Here is a 21591-nt window from a genome sequence, read left to right as displayed (position 1 = left end):
CGTGAAAGTCGACGGCCATGTGACCTCTTGCCTGCTGGACACCGGGAGCACCGAGAGCTTTATACACCCGGACACGGTAAGGCACTGCTCCCTCACGTTACACCCCGCCAATCAAAAAATCTCCCTGGCCTCCGGATCCTATTGCGAAGCGATCCGGGGGGACTGTACGGTCACGCTCACGGTCCAGGGCATAGAATTCCACGGCTTCCGCCTCGACGTTCTCCCTAACCTCTGCGCTGCACTTATCCTCAGCCTGGATTTCCAGTGCAACCTCCAGAGCCTAACCCTTAAATTCGGCAGACCCTTACCACCCCTCACTGTGTGCGGTCTCGCGACCCTAAAGGTCGACCCACCTTCCCTCTTTGCTAATCTAACTCCAGATTGCAAACCCGTCGCCACAAGGAGCAGAAGGTACAGCACCTAGGATAAGACCTTCATCAGGTCTGAAGTCCAGTGGTTGCTTCGGGAAGGCATCATCGAGGCCAGCAACAGCCCCTGGAGAGCTCAAGTGGTAGTGGTTAAATCTGGGGAGAAACACCGAATGGTCTTGGACCACAGCCAGACCATCAACAGGTACATGCAGCTCGACGCCTACCCCTCCCACGCATATCTGACATGGTTAACCAGATTGCACAGTATCGGGTCTTCTCAACGGTGGACCTGAAATCCGCCTACCACCAGCTCCCCATCCATAAATCGGACCGTCCAAACACCGCCTTCGAGGCAGACTGCCATCTATATCACTTCCTTAGGGTCCCTTTCGGCGTAACTAACGTGGCCTCGGTCTTCCAAAGGGAGATGGACCGAATGGTCGACTGGTACGGTTTGCGGGCCACGTTTCCGTACCTAGACAATGTCACCATCTGCGGCCATGATCAGTAGGACCACGGCACCAACCTTGCTAAATTTCTCCGCACCGCTACTCTCCTAAACCTAGTTCACTTACAACAAGGAGAAGTGTGTGTTCAGCACGGACCACTCAGCCATCCTCGGCTATGTGGTCCAGAACGGAGTTCTGGGGCCTAATCCCGACCGCATGCGCCCCCTCATGAAGCTCCCCCTCCCCCACTGCCCCAAGGCCCTCAAACGCTGCCTGGGGTTCTTTTTGTACTACGCGCAGTGGGTCCCAAACTATGCGAACAAGGCCCGCCCACTCATACAGTCCACCCAGTTTCCCGTGACGGCCGAGGCCCAACAGGCCTTCGCCCGGATCACAGCTGATATTGCCAAGGCCACAATGCACACTGTAGATGAAGCGCTGCCCTTCCAAGTAGAAAGCGACGCATCGGACGTCGCCCTTGCCGCCCTCCTCAATCAGGTAGGCAGGCCCGTGGCATTTTCCCGCACCCATCATGCCTCTGAAATTCGGCACTCATCCGTCGAAAAAGAGGCCCAAGCTATCGTTGAAGCTGTGCGGCATTGGAGGCATTACCTGGCCGGCAGGAGATTCACTCTCCTCACTGACCAGCGGTCGGTAGCCTTCATGTTCAACAACACACAGCGGGGCACGATCAAAAATGATAAAACCTTGCGGTGGAGAATCGCGCTCTCCACCTAGAATTACCAGATTAGGTATCGCCCTGTTAAACTCAACGAACTCCCAGATGCCCTATCCCGAGGTACATGTGCCAGCGCACAGGTAAACCGACTCCGGACCCTGCACGACAGTCTTTGTCACCCAGGGGTCACACGGTTATACCACTTCATTAAGGCACAAAATTTGCCCTACTCCGTCGAGGAAGTAAGGACAATCACCAGAGACTGCCAGGTCTGTGCGGAGTGCAAGCCGCACTTCCACCGGCCGGACCGCGTGCACGCCTGGTGAAGACCTCCCGCCCCTTTGAACGCCTCAGCATGGACTTCAAAGGCTCCCTCCCCTCCACCGATCGTCACACGTATTTCCTCAGTGTAATCGACGAATACTCCCGGACCCACTTCGCCATCCCTTGCCCCGACATGACGTCTTCCACCGTCATTAAAGCCCTCAACTCGATCTTCACTCGGTTCGGTTTCCCCGCCGACATCCACAGTGACAGGGGATCCTCATTCATGAGTGATGAGCTGCGTCAGTTCCTGCTCAGCAGGGGTATAGCCTCCAGCAGGACGATAAGCTACAACCCCCGGGGAAACGGACAGGTAGAAAGAGAGAATGGGATGGTGTGGAGGGCCGTCCAGCTGGCCCTACGGTCCAGAGATCTCCCGGCCTCCCGCTGGCAAAAGGTCCTCCCTGATGCACGACATTCCATTCGCTCGTTACTCTGCATTGCCACTAACAATACACTGCATGAACGTCTTTTTGCCTTCCCCAGGAAGTCCACATCCGGGGTGTCGCTCCCGACTTGGCTCACAGCTCCGGGAACCGTGCTTCTCCGTAAACATCTGCGACTCCACAAGGCGGACCCATTGGTGAAGATGGTACACTTGCTCCACACAAACCCCCAGTACGCCTACGTGGCGTTCCCCGACGGCTGCCAGGATACTGTCTCCCTCAGGGACCTGCCACCAGCAAGTTCCACCCCCACACCACCCCCGTCGCCCCCGGCACCACCCTCCCCTCCCCCGTCGCTCACAAAACCATCGCCCCCCCCCCCCCAGGACCGCCCGTCTTCCCCCTGCCCACGCCCGTCGATGAAGAGGATTTTGGCACGCTCCCGGAGTCACCTTCGACCAGGTCAGCACCAACATTGCCGTCACCACTTCGTCGCTCTCAAAGGACCATCAAGGCCTCGGACCGGCTGAACCTCTGACAGGTCCACCGGATGCCAAGAGACATTTGTTTTGCTCTGTAAATATTAAAGTCATGATTGTATATAGTTATCCACCACCCCCGCCGGACTCAATTTTAACAGGGGGTGAATGTGGTAAACCACTGTTGTACTTATATTAGAGGATGTACGGTAGAACCTGCACTACAGGGGGCGCGATTCTCTGCTCCCGCGACTAAGTGCCCACACCGTCGTGAACGTCATCGAGTTTCACGACGGCATGAAACGGCCCCGATCGCGATCGATTCAGGGCCCGAAAATGGGTTAGGAACAGGGCCGCGAGGAACTCGGGATTCATGGCACGAAAGCAGCGTCGTAAGCGCGCGACGCCCGAATGACGTGGCGCTGCACCATAAATGGCGCGATCCGTGCACGGAAGGACCCAGGAGGAGGAGAAGGAGGAGAGATGGCTGAGCCCTGACGAGCCGCACCGAGGTTCCGGGACACGGACCTGGCCACCCACCTCGATGAGGTTGAAAACCGAAGGGCCATCCTCTGCCCAAGACGCGGGCATCGCCAGCCGTCCAGCACGGTGAGGCGCGGTTGGCGTGAAGTTGGCACCGCTGTGAGTGCTGTGGGGCACACCCCCCAGTCCGGGGAGCAGTGTCGGAAGAAGCTGCACGACCTCACTCGGGCTGCCAGGGTAAGTGCCATGAGGGTGCCCCCGGGTCACAACCAACCCCCCCCCCCCCCGGCAACGAGGGGGGGGGGGGGGAAGTGGGGTGAGGGGGGGGGGGGGGAGTTCAGAGTGCACAACGTTGTACTCGACCCACATGAGCACCGGGACCCCCCCTGGAGAGATGCCATGGCATGGCTCCAACTGTCTCCCCACCCAGCATTAATATATCCTATATCTGCACGCCCTGATGATACCCGCCCAATTGTGATGCTTTATCCAACCCTCCCACCCCGCCAGGACAAGACAGCTCATAACCAACGTGAGCGTATGAGAACCGGAGGGGGTTCTCCGGTCCTGCACCCCCTAAACGTTCACGAGCAGAGGGCCCTGGACCTCGCTGGGGAATCCGCCACCCGGGAGGTTGCGACATGCCAGGTCGGAGGCACAGAAGCAAGTGAGAGAACCCTGCATGTCGTCCCCCCGCCCCCCCGCAACCAGTCATCACCTCCCTCACACTCTGGCCACTGCACCCCCGATCCCCTCCCCCCTCACACTCTGGCCACTGCACCCTCGATCCCCTCCCTCCTCATGCTCTGTCCACTGCATCCTCAATCCCCTCCCCCTCACACTCTGGCCACTGCACCCCCGGTCCCCTCCCCCTCACACTCTGGCCACTGCACCCCCGGTCCCCTCCCCCTCACACTCTGGCCACTGCACACTCGATCCCCTCCCCCCTCACACTCATGCCACTGCACCCCCGATCGCCTCCCCCCCCCTCACACACTGCCTCACCCACCACCAGACACCCGGCCCAGCGTGTCTAACGAACCCCATATCGTTGTGTTCCCCAGGGCCAGCCGCCGAACGTCCAGGGTTGTCTCGGCCAAGACACAGCCGACCATCTCCAACCTCAAGCACACCCAGGGACGCACGCCAAATGGTGGCAGTTGGTCGGACAGGAGGGCCATCCTCTCAGTCTGGGATGCTGGACGAGGACGCACATACTACGGACAGAGACAACACTGAGGGGCAGAGGACGGACAGTGACGATGACGCACAGAGAACGGCCACACAGTACACGGAATCACCTGGAGGGCAACATGACATGCACCTTGCGCTCCGCGGACCATGAGGGGGACGGCATGGCATTTGAGACATTGCATACATGTGCATATGAGTTACTTGTGCAGGAACTAACATACAGGAAATCAGTTCAAAATGGGCTGGTTCAGAGGTTGGGAAGCATTTGGAGAAATGCACTACACACTGGGTCTCAGACATGTGCAGTACTTGACAAACAGTATGGCACAAAATGGTTCATGTGGCCAGTAAAGTGAGACAACAGGCACGATTCAACCACGGATCTGGTCGTGCTGGGTAAATAGCGGGAAAGGCTAAAATCGAGATTCGCGCCGGCGCAAACCAGATTGCAATTCACCTGGCTCGCTCCCAATGGAGAGTTCTGGATCTCGCCCCCAAACAGCGAGAATATCATTAACCTCCACTTGCATCTATTTGAATCTCATTAGCAGGTTTGAAGTCGAATGCGGCAGCCTCCTGGGAATTACCCAACTCCCCAGCGTAAAGTCACATGGGCATCGTTTAGTGCTACTTTTCAAAAACGTAAAGCTGGTGCAATGGCTGTTCAGGGGAAGTGAGAAGGTTGGATGGCCATTTCCATTATCCAGCAGGCAGCTCAAGGGCACCAGGGGAGGACCTCTCAGGGGGTTGGGCTTGGTGTGAGGGGGTGGCTGGAGTATTCCAGGTCCGGGGTCACCACTGGGACAGGGAAGGGGGTGGGGGGGGGGGGGAAAGTGAGGGGCTTTGCGACTGTGAGGCCTTCAACGCTTCTTTCAATATTGTTGACACCCAGAACAAGGGTAACCACAGCTGCAGCCTGCCTGCTGTTTCCTTCCTTTTCTGTAGCCAGAAGGAAGCACAATTTTTTCAAAGATACTTGTGTCCTGGAACATTGGGCTCAGGGAAACGTATGGGTCTGGAAGGCAATCCGGTTTGAAACAAGAAGATGCTGCGAGACCTGGTGCGTGACTTTGATTGATTGATTTGATAGATTTGATTTATTGTCACATGTACCAAAGTACAGTGAAAAGTATTTTTCTGTGGCCAAGGGAACGTACACAGTACGTACATAGTAGACGAAAGAATAATCAACAGAGTACATTGACAAATGGTACATCGACAAACAGTGATTGGTTACAGTGTGGAACAAGGGGCTAAACAATGCAAATACATACAAATACAGAGCAGCATAGGGCTTCATGAATAGTGTTCTTGCAGGGAACAGATCAGTCCGAGGGGGAGTCGTTGAGGAGTCTGGCAGCTGTGTGGAAGAAGCTGTTCCCATGTCTGGATATGCGGGTCTTCAGACTTCTGTACCTTCTGCCTGACGGAAGGGTCTGGAAGAAGGCAATGCCTTGTTCAGAGGGGTCTCTGATAATGCTGCCTGCCTTCCTGAGGCAGTGGGAGGTATATACAGAATCAATATGGGGGTGGCAAGCTTGTGTGATGCGTTGGGCTGAGTTCACCACACTCTGCAGTTTCTTGCGATCTTGGACCAAGCAGTTTCCATACCAGGCTGTGATGCAGCCGGATAGAATGCTCTTTATCGCACATCTGTTGATGTTTGTAAGAGTCGATGCAGACATGCCAAACTTCTTTAGCTTCCGTAGGAAGTAGAGACAATGTTGGGCTTTCTTGACTGTTGCATCAACGTGAGTGGACCAGGGCAGACTGTTGGTGATGGTGACCCCCAGGAACTTAAGGTTATCAACCATCCCCACTTCGGAGCCATGATGCAGGCGGGAGTGTGTCGTGCTGCGCTTCCTGGAGTCGATGATCAGTTCCTTGGTCTTTCCAACAGTTAGAGGTTGTTTTCAGTACACCATGCAACCAAGTGATTTATCTCCTTCCTGTAGTCTGACTTGTCGTTGTTTGAGATACGGCCCACCACAGTTGTATCATCCGCAAACTTATAGCTTGAGTTGGAGTTAAATCTTGCCACACAGTCATGTGTGTATAGGGAGTACAGTAGAGGACTGAGCACACATTCTTGCGGGGCCCCGGTGTTGAGGACTATTATGGAGGAGGTGTTGTTGCCTATCCTGACAGATTGCAGTCTGTTGGTGAGGAAGTCGAGGATCCAGCTGCACAGGGAGGGGTCAAGTCCAAGATTACAGAGTTTAGTTATTAGTCTTGTCGGGATAATGGTGTTGAAGGCGGAGCTGTAGTCGATGAACAGCAGTCTGACGTAGGTGTCCTTGTTGTCGAGGTGTTCAAATGTTGATTGTAGAGCCAGGGAGATAGCATCTGCTGTGGAACGGTTGCGGTGATTGGTAAACTGTAGTGGATCGAGACCGTCTGGGAGGCTGGCAGTGATCCGTCTCATGACTAGCTCAAAGCATTTCATGATAACAGATGTTAGGGCCACCGGTCGGTAATCAATGAGACAGGCTACCTTGTTCTTCTTCGGTACTGGTATTATGGTGGTCTTCATGAAGGAGGTTGAGACATCAGAGTGGAGGAGTGAGGTGGTGAAGATATCTATGAATACACTCGCCAGCTGGTCTGCACTGGCTATGAGTGCTCGCCCAGGGACTCCGTCGGGGCTCATCGCTTTCCGCGGATTCACTTTCAAGAAGATAGCTCTTACCTCTGAGACTGTAATAGTGGGTGTGGTAGTATGTATTGGGGGTCATGTGGGACTGGAAGCCATAATGTCATTGGCTGACAGATCCCGGGTCCTGGTTGGCCGTTGACCTCAAGCTCCGCCCTGAAGGCGGAGTATAAGAAGCCGGAGTCTTCCCCCGCAGGCCAGTTTACGATCGAGCTGCGGGGGAACAGACACGCTTAATAAAGCCTCATCGACTTCACTCTTTTCGTCTCACGGAGTCTTTGTGCGCTACAGTGGGTATGGGTGTGTACAGGGCTGTTGGGGCGGGTGGCACTGATACATTGGCTGAGTGCTCAAAGCGGGCATAGATGTTTAGATCATCGGGTAGGGATGCTCCAGCCCCAGATATCCCGCCTGGCCTTGCCTTATAACCTGTGATCTTGTGTAGGCCCTGCCATAGTCGTCATGGGTTAGTATCGTTGGCCTGGGACTCTAGTTTGATGCGGTATTGTCTTTTTGCATCCCTGATGGCTTTCCGTACGCCGTACCTGGATTTCTTATATAGGTCAGGGTTGTCAGACTTGAACGCCTCTGTCCGGAACTTTAGCAGGGAGTGAACCTTTTGGTTGAGCCAGGATTTCCGATTGGGGAATACCCGTATTGTCTTCTTTGGTACACAGTCCTCGACACACTTACTGATGAAGTCTGTGATGGTGGTTGCGTACTTGTCCAGGTTAGCTGCCGGGCCTTGAATATGGATCAGTCCACAGTCTCCAAGCAGTTGCGGAGGATGTCCTCAGATTCCTCGGACCAGCACTGCACGGTTTTCTTGACTGGCTCAGCACGCTTGAGTTGTTGTTTGTAAGCTGGAAGTAGGAATACCGACTTGTGGTCGGATTTGCCAAAGTGTGGTCGGGGGAATGGAGCGGTAGGCACCTTTGATGCTCGTGTAGCAGTGATCCAGGATGCTTGCACATCTGGTGGAGCAGGAAATATGTTGATGGAGTTTGGGTAGGACCTTTCTGAGGCTGGCCTGGTTGAAGTCTCTGGCTATGATTGTCATAGTTTCGGGGTGATTTGTTTCTTGATTGTTGATGGGGAAATGTAGTTCGTCAAGTGCTTTCTTCGCTTCCGCCTGGGGTGGGATGTAGACTGCTATGATGAGTACAGAGGTGAATTCACGTGGGAGGTAGAAGGGGCGACATTTCACAGTTAGCTATTATAGGTCTGGTAGCAATGGCACGGTAGGGACACCCCATCCGAGCACCAGGAGGTGTTGATGAGGAGGCAAACACCCCCGCCCTTCGACTTGCCCGAGGCCTCCGTGCGGTCCATTTGGTGGATTGAAAAAGCTTCGGGTTGGATGGCGCAGTGTGGTGTGGCCGGAGTGAGCCATGTCTCGGTGAAGCAGAGCACACAGCGGTTTCTCACGTCACTCTTGGAGCTAAGTCTAGCGTTGAGTTCATCCAGCTTGTTCTCAATCGCTTGGCCGTTCGCCAGGAGTGCACTGGGGAGAGGAGTCTTGAAGCTGCGTAATTTTACCTTCAGGCCGGCACGTTTTCCCCGCTTCCTGGGTCGGCAGCTGCTCTTGGATGGCAGGGCTGGCTTTGTGTAAGGTAAGTAATTGCGTTCGGAGGGATCGTGGATGATGGTGGCGGTGACAGGGTCACTGGAGAGGGTTGTGCGTGGGCCGGTCTGGACTCGTTGGCCGGTGAGGTTGGGTTCACCTTCTGGTGGGATCAGGCAGGTACTTGTCGCTTCGGGGTAGGCTCGGGCATTCCCGCTTCGCTGGCGAGGCCCCGCACCCCCGCAGTCTAGTCACGCTGAGGACATTGGTGCAAATGGGCCATCTGATGACGCCGTTGAAGAAATGCTTTCGCAGATTGCTGATGCTTTTGTTGCTGGTGTGATGAGTGCTCCATGGCATGTCACCACAGATCAAATACACTGGAAGTCAAGGATGTTCAACTGCACCTTGAGCGCTGGTGGAATATGTGCATACCTGGATCTGGTTTCGGTGAGATTGAGCCACATGGAAGGACTGCACAGCTACGGCTCCTGGATTGAGAATGGCACTGATACGTGGAACAAGTAATGCATTGATGGACAGATCATTTCAACGACAAAGGTCTGGACATGATAACACCTTCTCAGTCTTTTATTTTAAATTTAGAGGCCGGGATTCTCCCGTCTGGGGACTAAGACCCCACGCCGGGGGGAGAACCGGCGGCAACCACTTGAGCGTCCACAGCCCCTGAAAGTGCAGAATTCTCCACACCGGAGGGATTGGCGTCGCTTCAACCAGCACCGAAGGGACTGCACGATTTCACGCATGCGCCAAAGGACTGCCGTTATCTCGCGCATGCACGCAACCGCCGACGTGTTTTGGCGCATGCACGGGGGGTTCTCTTCTCTGCGTCGGCCATGGCGGAGCCGTACAGGGGCCGGCATGGAAGGAAGGAAAGCGCCCACGGCACAGGCCGGCCTGCTGATTGGTGGGCCCCATGTCCCCCCGCGTCGTGTTCCCCACCCCCCCCGCCCTCGAGGACCGCACCAGCCGACTTACCTGCCAGGTCCTGCGGGTACGTCAGCTGAGTGATTTACGCCAGCGGGACTGGCCAAAAACAGACAGCCGCTCGGCCCATCGGGGCCTGGTGAATTGCTGGGGGGGCTGCTGCCAACGGCCCCCAACCAGCGTGGTGTGAACCCCGCCCCCACCCGAAAAACGGCGCTGGAGAATACGGCTGCCGGCGTCAGGGCGGCGGGGCGGGATAAGCGCTGCCACCCAGGAATTCTCCGACCTGGCGTGGGGTTGGAGATGGCGTGGGGTTGGAGAATCCCGTTGAAGGTACCCAATTCATTTTTCCAATTAAAGGGGCAATTCCGCGTGGCCAATCCACCTACCCTACACATCTTTGGATTGTGGGGGCGAAACCCACGCAATCGCGGGGAAAATGTGCAAACTCCACACGGACAGTGACCCAGAGCCGGGATCGAACTTGTGACCTCGGAGCCATGAGGCAGCAGTGCGATGCACTGCGCCACCGTGCTGCCCACACATTCTCAGTCTTATCCACCATTTCTGTTGGAATCTGTCAGGGATGATATCACGTGTTTGATTCTTTTTGTGAAAATGAGCTGACATAGCTTTGGTTCAATATCAGTATGAACCGGTGATATTTCATTGTTATTTAATGGTTAGTGCGATATGTGAAGTATTATTTAGTTGATTTTCACATCTTTGTCACTGTTGACCGTTAAAGAAACAAAATATTCTCAACTCTCAAGTGCCTCCTCCAGGGTACATGTCTCAGAGGATGGTTATTGCATAGCAGTTCAAGGAAGCTTTGAAGCCTGAACAGTGTGCCTGAACTTGAGGATTGTCAGCACCATAGAGGAAGCAGCCAACAATCAAACACTCAAACACTAAAGAGCAGGGCTTCAGTACTGGGAATAGCCTGGCAACCAAAGGCTAAGTGTTTGGATCAGGGGAGGGTATCTGAGCACGATCTCCCTATCGTTCCCGGCAGAGGTCTGGGGTCTTTGGCCTAGGGCTCCTGATGTGGCCGGAGGTGAGTGTGCAGAGCAAGGTTTGCCAGCACAACTGACTGACTGGATGGCACTCTGAGAGAAGGCAGTAAAAGTGGTGGTGGTGGGGGTCTTGTGGGATTTGAGAGTTCCAGGATGGAAGCCCTACCTGATTGTTAGTCTATCTCCTTCTCGGATACCAAAATGGTTGTTGGTGTCGATTCTGCAGCGGCAACCCTCGCATTGCTGGTGGCAGCCCAGGCAGCAAGATGCCGCAAAAGTCAACAATGATGAAGCAGGTTGGAGGCGGCACTCCATGTACAGGGGGTCGCCACACACACTGACAACCCAGTCGCCCATCAGACTGAGGAGGAACCTAGAGCCGGGGGCCAATGATGGATTAAGGTGTACAGGCGCATTGGTCTTTCAATGAGATGACAGACAGCATGTACCGCAGAACCTCCGTCTCAACAAGGAAAGAGTGCGGCACTTTCGCAAGGCCCCCACAGATTGGACACCCCGTGGAGGAGGAGGACACTTGCTCCCAGTGGCCATCAAGGTCACTGGAGCCCTCAACCTTTTTGTCACCCGTACGTTCCAGGAGTCGAGCGGGGACCTGGATGGCATTTCATATAATGTACAGCCCACAGGTGGATCCAGGAGGTTATGAATGCCCAGGCATCAGACATTATCATCTTCAACCTGGACCAGGCCCATCAAGGTGCTCCAGCTGCAGGATTCTCACCATCGTTGTGATGCCTCACATCCAGGGGGCAATAGATAACACGCATGTCATCCTGTGCGCACCGGGGCATCAAGGAGTGCCCTTTGTTAACAGGAAGGCGTTCCACTCCCCGAATGTTTCAATTGTGTGTGACCACCACCTCCGTATCGTGCATGTGTGTGCCCGCTACCCAGGGAGAAAACATGACATAACATACATTACGGCCCAAGGTGTACAGGCGTCATTGGTCTTTCAATGAGATTGTGGACAGCATGTGCCTCGAGAGTGAGATGGTGCAGCACTTGTGCCACATCCTTGCAGACCTGGCACCTCGCGAGGAGGAGGATACCCGCTCCCAGTAGCTATGAAGGTCCACCTGCATCTGGGACGCATCCCTCAGCGACCAGGCCTTGATGTTGAGGCGCTCATCCATGGTCGTCACAAACTGAGCCATGCCTTGGGCACCACCACTCAAGACGCAGACATCATGGTCCAGGCTTTCCATTGTGGTTGCCACCATAGCTGTGTTGGCCCACCGGCACCATCTCCCGCGCCCGTAGACTTTGGGACTCCTTTGATCGACTATGCACTCGCTAGAATATACCTGACATCCCCTCCTGAATGTCACGGCTCTGGCCTAAATCTGCATAAGCACTGGAAGAACCAGAAAGACACGGTACCATGGGCGGCATGGTGGCACAGTGGTTGGCATCATTGCTTCACAGCGCCAGAGTCCCGGATTCGATTCCCACTTGGGTCACTGTCTGTGCGGAGTCTGCATCTTCTCCCTGTGACTGCGTGGGTTTCCTCTGGGTGCTCCGGTTTCCTCCCACAAGTCCCAAAAGACTGTTAGGACATTCTGAACTCTCCCTCTGTGTACCCGAACAAGCGCCGAAGTTGGCGATGAGGGGATTTTCACAGTAACTTCATTGCGGTGTTAATGTAAGCCTACTTGTGGCAATAATAAAGATTATTATTATTATAAGAACCTTGCATAGAGGCTTGGCTACTGATTGGGAACCAACTGAGCCCGGGGGTGCAGCAGATCTCTGACTGCTGCCATCCTTGTATGTTCCTGCCTCCACCTGATGTGCATCAGCAACTGTGTGGGCTCATCAGATTATGCTCCAGAAGCTTGTCAAGGAATGCCACCATCCGAGGTGTACGTCACTGTGCTGGTGGAAGGTAGGAATGATAGTTGTGATACCTCGATGGTGGTCTCTTCGGAGCTCTCCTCCAAGATGGACTCTTGGGTGGTGGGGGAAAAACCTCTGGATGGCCCGGCCTTATCAGATAGATATTCTGCGAGACAATGGACATTTGGTCAGTGAGAGGAAAGGATCATTTTGTCTGACATGAACAACTCATTTGAGACAGGTCATCTGGGTGAAGGAGCAGTGGATTCTCACCTCTGTGACGCAGATCAATCTCATTGTTGGTGACTGCTATCTCCTCGGTCAACCCTGTTATCTCCAGGGCCCGTTCCTCTTAGGGGGTGAAGACTCTGATCTCTGGGACTCTGGCCCTTGTCTTGGCCCTTTCCCACTTATTATGGGCTATCTCCTCCTGCGGTACAAAGAGAGGGCATTGTGAGCTGCACACTTGATGGGTCAGGGGCTGTAACATGTGGCATGTGTGGGCATTGCACCTAGTCATGGAAGGCTCATGCCAGTGGGTTCTGAGGTACTGATGTTCGGAGATCTGATGTGGGGCGGGTGCGAGGTGCCAGCCAGTGATTTGTGGTGGGGGGGGGTTGGGAATTTGAGTGGTGGCAGGCGGAACTGATGCCAGGAGACAGGTGGCGAGGCGACTTACCCATGTAGCTCGGTGGAGTTCATTGATCTTCTTCTGACATTGGACGGTGGTCCTCGTGGTCATGCCGCGAGCGCTGACAGTAGCTGCCATTGCCTCCCAGGCAGCATCGCTGACACTGCTGCTGGTCTTCCAACACCTTGTGGGAACAGGGTGTCTCGCCTCACATTCACAGCATCGGAAATTCTGGCCAGGTTGGCATCCCCAAAGTGAGGAGCAGGTCTGTGCGCTGCCATGCTTATGTGTTTACTGGGAGTGAGTGTCAAGGGAAAATTTAAAAGTAGCTCCCCCTTGTTAGTGGCGAGAGGCTGAGGCGCGAGTCCGGCAAATCGGACGGCGAGGCAGCAAGTAATGGGGAAAACCTCGTGGTGACTCAATGTTGGTACTAAGTGCCGTTGAATACAGGCCGCGATCATGCCAACATGGCCATCAAGGAACACTCCGCCAAATGCACCCAAAATGATCCTTAGAAATGTTTCTGTTAAATCTCGACCCAAATCTTGAAATCATCAAAGCGTTGACACAAACTCCATTAGAGGAACTGATTTGTAATAATCAGGATTGAATTAAACACACTGATACACTGTTAAAGCGAGCAAAATTAAAGTAAAAATGAGAATAAGTTGCATTGGCACAATTGAGTGTCTGGGAATAAGAACACTTAGTAATAAGTATCCAAAAGATGGGTACAGTTGAAGGGATAGCTGGAGAATCGCTTAAGCCCAGGCATGATCTGTTATTTTAATAATACTGAGTGAACTGATGTACAGGTGGTGAACTGGGAGTGTCAAACCAAATTACGGAGTATACATCTGAGTCGATAGTATTCAGGGATTAAATTCAAGTTACAATGGATATCAGATATAATAGAATTTAGTACAAATTACAGAAAAAGGAAACTGAAATCTGAAAAGAAATTCACTCAAGGGTTGGAGAAAAGGAAAAAGTGATTGAGAACAATGATGAGAGAAAGGGTGAGGGAGTAAGATCTTGTCTTGTGGAAACTGGAGATTTCAAGCTGGAAATTACATTTAAGCCCCATAAGAATTGATGAGTGACTTAATAACATGGAAAATGATCAAATTTTATATTTTGGGAATGACAGCATGGTTACTGAATGAGTTGACCTTTGATTCACAATTAACTCTCTACAGTACGAAAGTTATAAAGTGGGTGAAAATCAGTTGAGCTACTTCTATTTTCAGATAGACACTTACCAGTAAGTTATTTGAGCCTGGTGAGGAAGGATGTCCCGTAAAGGAACAGAGCCTGTGTTTCAAACCAGCTTAGATCATGCAAACGGGAGGAAAACATAGGTAATTTAGGTATTCGCCATTGTGAAGTAGATGAAGTGATTAATATGTGAGGAATCAAGTGCTTAGGCATTTTCAACCTCAAACTGGGGACCGTAGGGATGCCCAGATTTAACATGAAGAGTTTTGGTTTAGTTACATGCAATTGTCAAGAAATCAAAGTGCATTCATCGATTAACTCCACAAGTAAGGCATTAGTATCATGCTGTGCGAATCTTTGTCTTTATGGGTATGCCATATTGGGTTAGGCCAAATCAAGTTATGTCTCATGGTTTTACTGCAGGACAAATGTTGATGGAAACTCACGGTTACATTTTATGGCTTGATTACAGGACGTACGTGAAATCTCTTGTAGTTTAATTGTCAAAGCAAATGCTGCAAAAATGTATATGATTAGACTTTGGAAAATAGTTGGACACTTGTGCTGTTTCAGCTCTCAGTTGGCTGGATAGCTGGTTCATGACGTGGAGTGATGCCAAAGCGTGGGTTCAATTCCCGTACCGGCTGAGGTTATTCACGAAGGCCTCATCTTCTCAACCTTACTCCTCGCCTGAGGAGTTAAATCACCACCAGTCAGTGCTCTCTCTCAAAAAGGGGGAGGGCAGACTCTGAGACTTTGGTGAATTTCAATGCATTCCTCGCAAAAGCCTGTTGTGTAAACTAAAATAGTTTTATGTCTCAGACGACACTTCCATGTCTTAAATTGTATTAGCTTTTTAACTTAAGTGCCTTGAAGAATAATTTTCCTTCAAAGTATACAAAAGACATATGTGCATTACTGTGGTTTTTAACATCCATTTCTATAATCAGTGTTGTAGGTTTGTAGCTTTTATGACTTTTATTCTTTGTGGACATGTTGTATATGATGGTATTTTGTAATGCATATCTTGCTATAAAGGAAGTGACCCATTTAGTGAAGAAATCAAGGTGTTAATTAAATTAATAGAAGTTGATCAAATAAAATACACTGTGCAGACGACACAGCATTTGAACTAGTGGCAAGAAGTTGGTGAACAACATGACACAGAAGTGTGAAACTCATAAAAATAACCTTGTATGCCTTACTGTTGGAAATCAGCCAAACTACCTGCCTGTCACTGATTCAATGAAAGAAAGCTAAGAAAATATGTGATAAACGAAAGACGTTTTTTTGAGGCTAAACGCGCGACGGCAACCTATTTTGTAACAGCTATAGAGACTCAGACGATTTCTAAAAAAGCAAATAAACAGTCCTAGAGACATAGGACTCTATCTTTAAAACACAAAGGGCTGAGTTTTGAGAGAACTCCCCTTTAAAGGATGAGACAAAGACACTCTATACTATTAATAAATTATTCTGGATTGTAAGTATAATCTTCTTCAAGTTAGTATTGGCTTGAATATCCAAATTGTTTCTAAAGGTGGTTTTAAAAATTGAATGCAATTTTAAGTAGAATGGTCATAAATTATAACTATCTTTAATGCCACATATTCTGTGATATGGTATTCAGTTTATAATATAATCTATGATTGATTCTTAAAATAAATATCCAGAGGCAAGTATAAAAGAGTTGCAGTCTCTTGAGCACACATACAGATAACAATATCCAAGCATTCTTAAGTTAAGATTCTAAGTGCTGATATTGATAAACTTAAAAAGAGTTTCTTTCTGTTACAATATGCTGTAGAACTGCTGCCTCACCGTGCTGAAGACCTGGGTTCGATCCCGGCCCGGGTCACTGTCCGTGTGGAGTTTGCACATTGTCCCTGTGTCTGCGTGGGTCGCACCCACAACCCAAAGATTTTCAAGTAGGTGGATTGGCCACACCAAATTGCCCGTTAATTGAAAAAAAAAGAATTGGGCACTTTAAGACTGACTTAAAATTCTTTTAATGATCTGTAATTGCTTTTAGTTTCAGTTGCTATTTGAAGTTGACAATAAATCTGACTGGGTGGATTCCCTTGTGAAGATAGTAGAACAATTAACATTGTTGCCTGTCATCTTTATGCATTGATTTCACATGTACTGTAGTAATTTTGTCATTGTTGTAATAGTTGAAGGTTGTGTACCTCTTGAAAGTTTAGGTATTGTTTAAATAACTTGCTTGAGGCATCATCAGTCAATAGGAAGTTAAATATCGGTGTTTGAACTTTCCAGGACACCTTAGATGTTTTAGTTAGTCCTTTTGGGATGATGAGCCCAACCACCAATCATTAGGAAGTGACACAATGCATCCTCTTATCACAAATAAACAGACACACAGATTACCTTGTGATGCCTTGTTATCTAAGTGGAAAAGCTATACCTTAATGAAATAACAGGAAAAACCTAATAAGAAAATGATGTTCCCACAAGTGACTGACATCTTAGGGAATCAGTCAGTAGTTAATGGGAAATTATATCAGTAAGCCGACTACCACCCTTAAGTGACCAATTAGACATTGATTATGCAACACTTAACCAAGCAGGGACTGATCATGTGCTGCTTGGGCCAATCAGAACTAAAGGATACCACTGATTATGCATTGAGGTGATGGCTCACAAGGGTTAATAAGCAACAGTGTCCAGTAGCTAGACACGCAGTCAGAAAAAGAGAAGTAAGAACAAAGACATCCAACAATAGAGCAAGAGGGAATGCGACAGTTAACGGGAAGTCGAGATCCGTTGTGCCAAAATGAATTGACTGATACATTGCCTTTGCTAATGTCATGAATCTGCCCAGAAACAGCAGTAAACAAATTTAATAAAGCATAACAGGATGCTAGATGGCAAGCTACAGGTCGAAATTTGCCTCGAGACAGCAGTAGACAGTATTTAAAAGGCCTCATTGAAATGCATCACTCCCAATGATGAGGTTACAAGGCCCTTTAGATAGTAATCAGGTGTGAATAGTTTATGAGGAGAAATAATTTCTAGATATTTGAGAATGTCACTGAGGTATACACATGTTAATGTATAGTCAAGGAAGTCGGTAGGGGCAAATAGCCAAATACACAGCAGGCATAAGCAAAGAGGAAGGAAGGTGTAATGGGCTGGATGATCAGAAGCTAGAGAGGCAATTAACATCTAGCAGACTCAGAAAGAAGACAAGCCAGCTTCCGACCACCAAACCTGAAGGCAAAAGTTTTTCAGCTAGCAGCCTAGAGGCCAAGTTCACACGAAACAAGCCTCTAAGTCTTAGACCAATGCAGTGCAGAAAACCTTCATTTAAAAAAAATATTTTAATTAAAGTTTCACACTTTTACACTGTATGTCTGTTAAAGATAGATGAGACGGTCACAGTTTACATGTTGTTCCTTTTTGGTATCACAGAACATGTGGCATGGTTGACCGGGCCTTCCTGGCATCGTTCACATTTATCTTCCACCTCCGAGAAGAACCTCCTCATTTGGGTTCTTGTCAGCTGTGCTCTGTGCACCACTTTAAGCTGCATGAGGCTTAATTGCACGGGAGGATGTGGATTTAGCCCTGTTCAGTCCTTCACTCCAGAGTCCCACCCTATTTCCGTCCCTAGTTCTTCCTGCCATTTTTCCTTTGTTTCATCCAGTGGGTAGCATGTCCTTTCTAAAAGTCATCCAAATATGTCCCCGCAGTTCTCCTTCCCCCGACTGTCTGCACCCAGTAACTCCTCCAACATTGTGTCGCTCGGGGCCGTTGAGTATGTTGTCGTCCCCTTATTGAGAAAGATTTTGACTTGCAGTTCTTGATCATTCGATATTTCCAATCTCTCCGTCAGTGCCTTTAAGGTCGCTCGTCTGTCCCCCATGCAAAAGACCCTAATCGTCAGTGTCCCCCCATCCAGTCTCCACCTATTAAAGGTGGCGTCGAGCATGGCTGGTGGAAACCTACGGTTGCCGCACATGGGGGCCAAGGTGGGCACCTCGGTCAGCCTGAAGTGCTGCCTTATCTGGTTCCAGGTTCTCAGGGTTGCTACCACCACTGGGCTGATTGAATGTTTTGCTGGCAGGGATGGGAATTCTGTCATGGCGAGAACCCAGAGAGTTATGCCTGTACAGGAGGACTCCTCAATCTTCACCCATCCAGTACTTGGTTCCTTCACACATCCACTCACTCTCTTCGCTGAGGCTAAGCAGTGGTAATATTGCAAGTTTGGGAGGGCCAGGCCTCCCATGCTTCTTTTCCTTTGGAGTACTGATTTGGGGAGTCTTGGACTTTTCCCTCCCCACACAAATGCCATAATCATTTTGCCTATTACTTGAAAAAAGGCTTTGGGGATGTAGATTGGTATGGATTTGAACAGGAAGAGGAACCTGGGCAGCATGTTCATCTTGATCGTCTGCAATCTCCCAGCCAGGGAAAGCGGGAGTGCTTCCCATCTCAGTAGATCCTTTTTTACTTCCTCCACCAGACTGGTCAGGTTCCACTTGTGGATCCGTGTCCAGTCATGGGGCATCTGGATCCCCAGATAGCGGAATTTGCTTCGGGCTATTTTAAATGGCAGACCTTCCAGCTCTGCCCCTCCCTCTCTTGAGTTCACCGGGAAAACTTAGCTTTTCCCCAGGTTGTGTTTATAGCCGAGAAAGCTTCGAACTCGACCAGGAGTTTCGTGATTGATTTCATGCCATTTTGCGGATCCGAGATTCAGAGGAGCAGGTCATCCACATAGCGCTCTGCCTCCTCTTTGAATTCTTCTCCAGCCTCCCGCGTCTCCAGCTGATCACCAGCGGCTCAATTGCCAGGGTGAACGGGAACGGGGACAGCCGGCTTCCCTGTCTTGTGCCTCTGTGCATCTCAAAGTATTCAGAGCTGGTGGTGTTGGTCCGAATGCTCGCCTTGGTGGCATTGTACAGGATTTTCATCCATGAGGTGAATGCTGTCCCCAGCCCAAACCGCTCTAGTACCTCAATGAAGTACTTCCACTCGACTCTGTCGAAGGCCTTCTCTGCATCCAGGGAGACGATCACCTCTGGTGTACTCTCCCCGGATGGGGTCAGTATCACATTCAGCAGCTTTCTGATGTTGGCAGCCTGTCTGGTCCACTGAGACGACCTTTGGTATGCAGTTCTCAAGGAATTTGGGGAATTTTTTCTCTTGGCCAGGACTTTTGTGAGTATTTTCGTGTCCACATTGAGCAGCGAAATGTGTCTGTATGATCCTCATTCCGTTGGGTACCGGCGATATGTATCCTCTCATGCATACACTCTCTCTGTATCCTCTCATGCATACACTGTCTCTGTATCCTCGCATGCATACACTGTCTCTGTATCCTCTCATGCATACACTGTCTCTGTATCTTCTATTGCATAAACTGTCTCTGTAACCTCGCATGCATACACTATCTCTGTATCCTCTCATGCATGCACTCTTTCTGTATTCTCTCATGCACACACTGTCTCTGTATCCTCTCATGCATACACTGTCTCTGTATCCTCTCATGCATACACTGTCACTGTATCCTCTCATGCATACACTCTCTCTGTATCCTCTCATGAATACACTCTCTCTGAATCCTCTCATGCGTACACTGTCTCTGTATCCTCTCATGCGTACACTCCCTCTGTATCCTCGCATGTATTCACTCACTCTGTATCCTCTCATGCATACAGTCTCTCTGTATCCGCTCACGCATAGACTCTCTTTGTATCCTCTCATGCATAGACTTTCTCTGTATCCTCACATGCATAGACTTTCTCTGTATCCTCTCATGCATACACTCTCTCTGTATCCTCTCATGCACACACTGTCTCTGTAACCTCTCATGCCTACACTCTCTCTGTATCCTCTCATGCATACACTGTCTCTGTATCCTCTCATGCGTACACTGTCTCTGTATTCTCTCATGCACACACTGTCTCTGTATCCTCTCATGCATACACTGTCTCTGTATCCTCTCATGCATACACTGTCACTGTATCCTCTCATTCATACACTCTCTCTGTATCCTCTCATGAATACATTCTCTCTGAATCCTCTCATGCGTACACTGTCTCTGTATCCTCTCATGCGTACACTCCCTCTGTATCCTCGCATGTATTCACTCACTCTGTATCCTCTCATGCATACAGTCTCTCTGTATCCTCTCACGCATAGACTCTCTCTGTATCCTCTCATGCATAGACTTTCTCTGTATGCTCTCATGCATAGACTTTCTCTGTATCCTCTCATGCATACACTCTCTCTGTATCCTCTCATGCACACACTGTCTCTGTAACCTCTCATGCGTACACTCTCTCTGTATCCTCTCATGCATACACTGTCTCTGTATCCTCTCATGCGTACACTGTCTCTGTATCCTCTCATGCATACACTCTCTCTGTATCCTCTCATGCGTACACTCTCTCTGTATCCTCGCATGCATACACTGTCTCTGTATCCTCTCATGCATACAGTGTCTCTTTATCAGCTCATGCATACACTGTCTCTGTATCCTCTCATGCATACACTGTCTCTGTATCCTCTCATGCGTACACTCTTTTTGTATCCTCTCATGCATACACTGTCTCTGTATCCTCGCATGCATACACTGTCTCTGTACCCTCTCATGCATACACTGTCTCTGTATCCTCCCATGCATACACTGTCTCTGTACCCTCTCATGCATACACAGTCTCAATGTCCACTCATGCGTTCACTCTCTCTGCCTCCTCGCATGCATACACTCTATCTGTATCCTCGCATGCATACACTCTCTCTGCAACCTCTCATGCATACTGTCTCAGTAACCTCTCATGCGTACACTCTCTCTGTATCCTCTAATGCGTACACTGTCTCTGTATCCACTCATGCATTGACTGTCTCTGTATCCTCTCTTGCGTACACTCTCTCTGTATCCTCGCATGCATACACTGTCTCTGTATCTTCTATTGCATAAACTGTCTCTGTAACCTCACATGCATACACTATCTCTGTATCCTCTCATGCATGCACTCTTTCTGTATTCTCTCATGCACACACTGTCTCTGTATCCTCTCATGCATACACTGTCTCTGTATCCTCTCATGCATACACTGTCACTGTATCCTCTCATGCATACACTCTCTCTGTATCCTCTCATGAATACACTCTCTCTGAATCCTCTCATGCGTACACTGTCTCTGTATCCTCTCATGCGTACACTCCCTCTGTATCCTCGCATGTATTCACTCACTCTGTATCCTCTCATGCATACAGTCTCTCTGTATCCGCTCACGCATAGACTCTCTTTGTATCCTCTCATGCATAGACTTTCTCTGTATCCTCACATGCATAGACTTTCTCT

Source organism: Scyliorhinus torazame, chromosome 8 (assembly GCF_047496885.1).
Source record: "Scyliorhinus torazame isolate Kashiwa2021f chromosome 8, sScyTor2.1, whole genome shotgun sequence".
Taxonomy (NCBI): domain Eukaryota; kingdom Metazoa; phylum Chordata; class Chondrichthyes; order Carcharhiniformes; family Scyliorhinidae; genus Scyliorhinus; species Scyliorhinus torazame.
Note: the sequence above shows the minus strand (reverse complement) of the source record.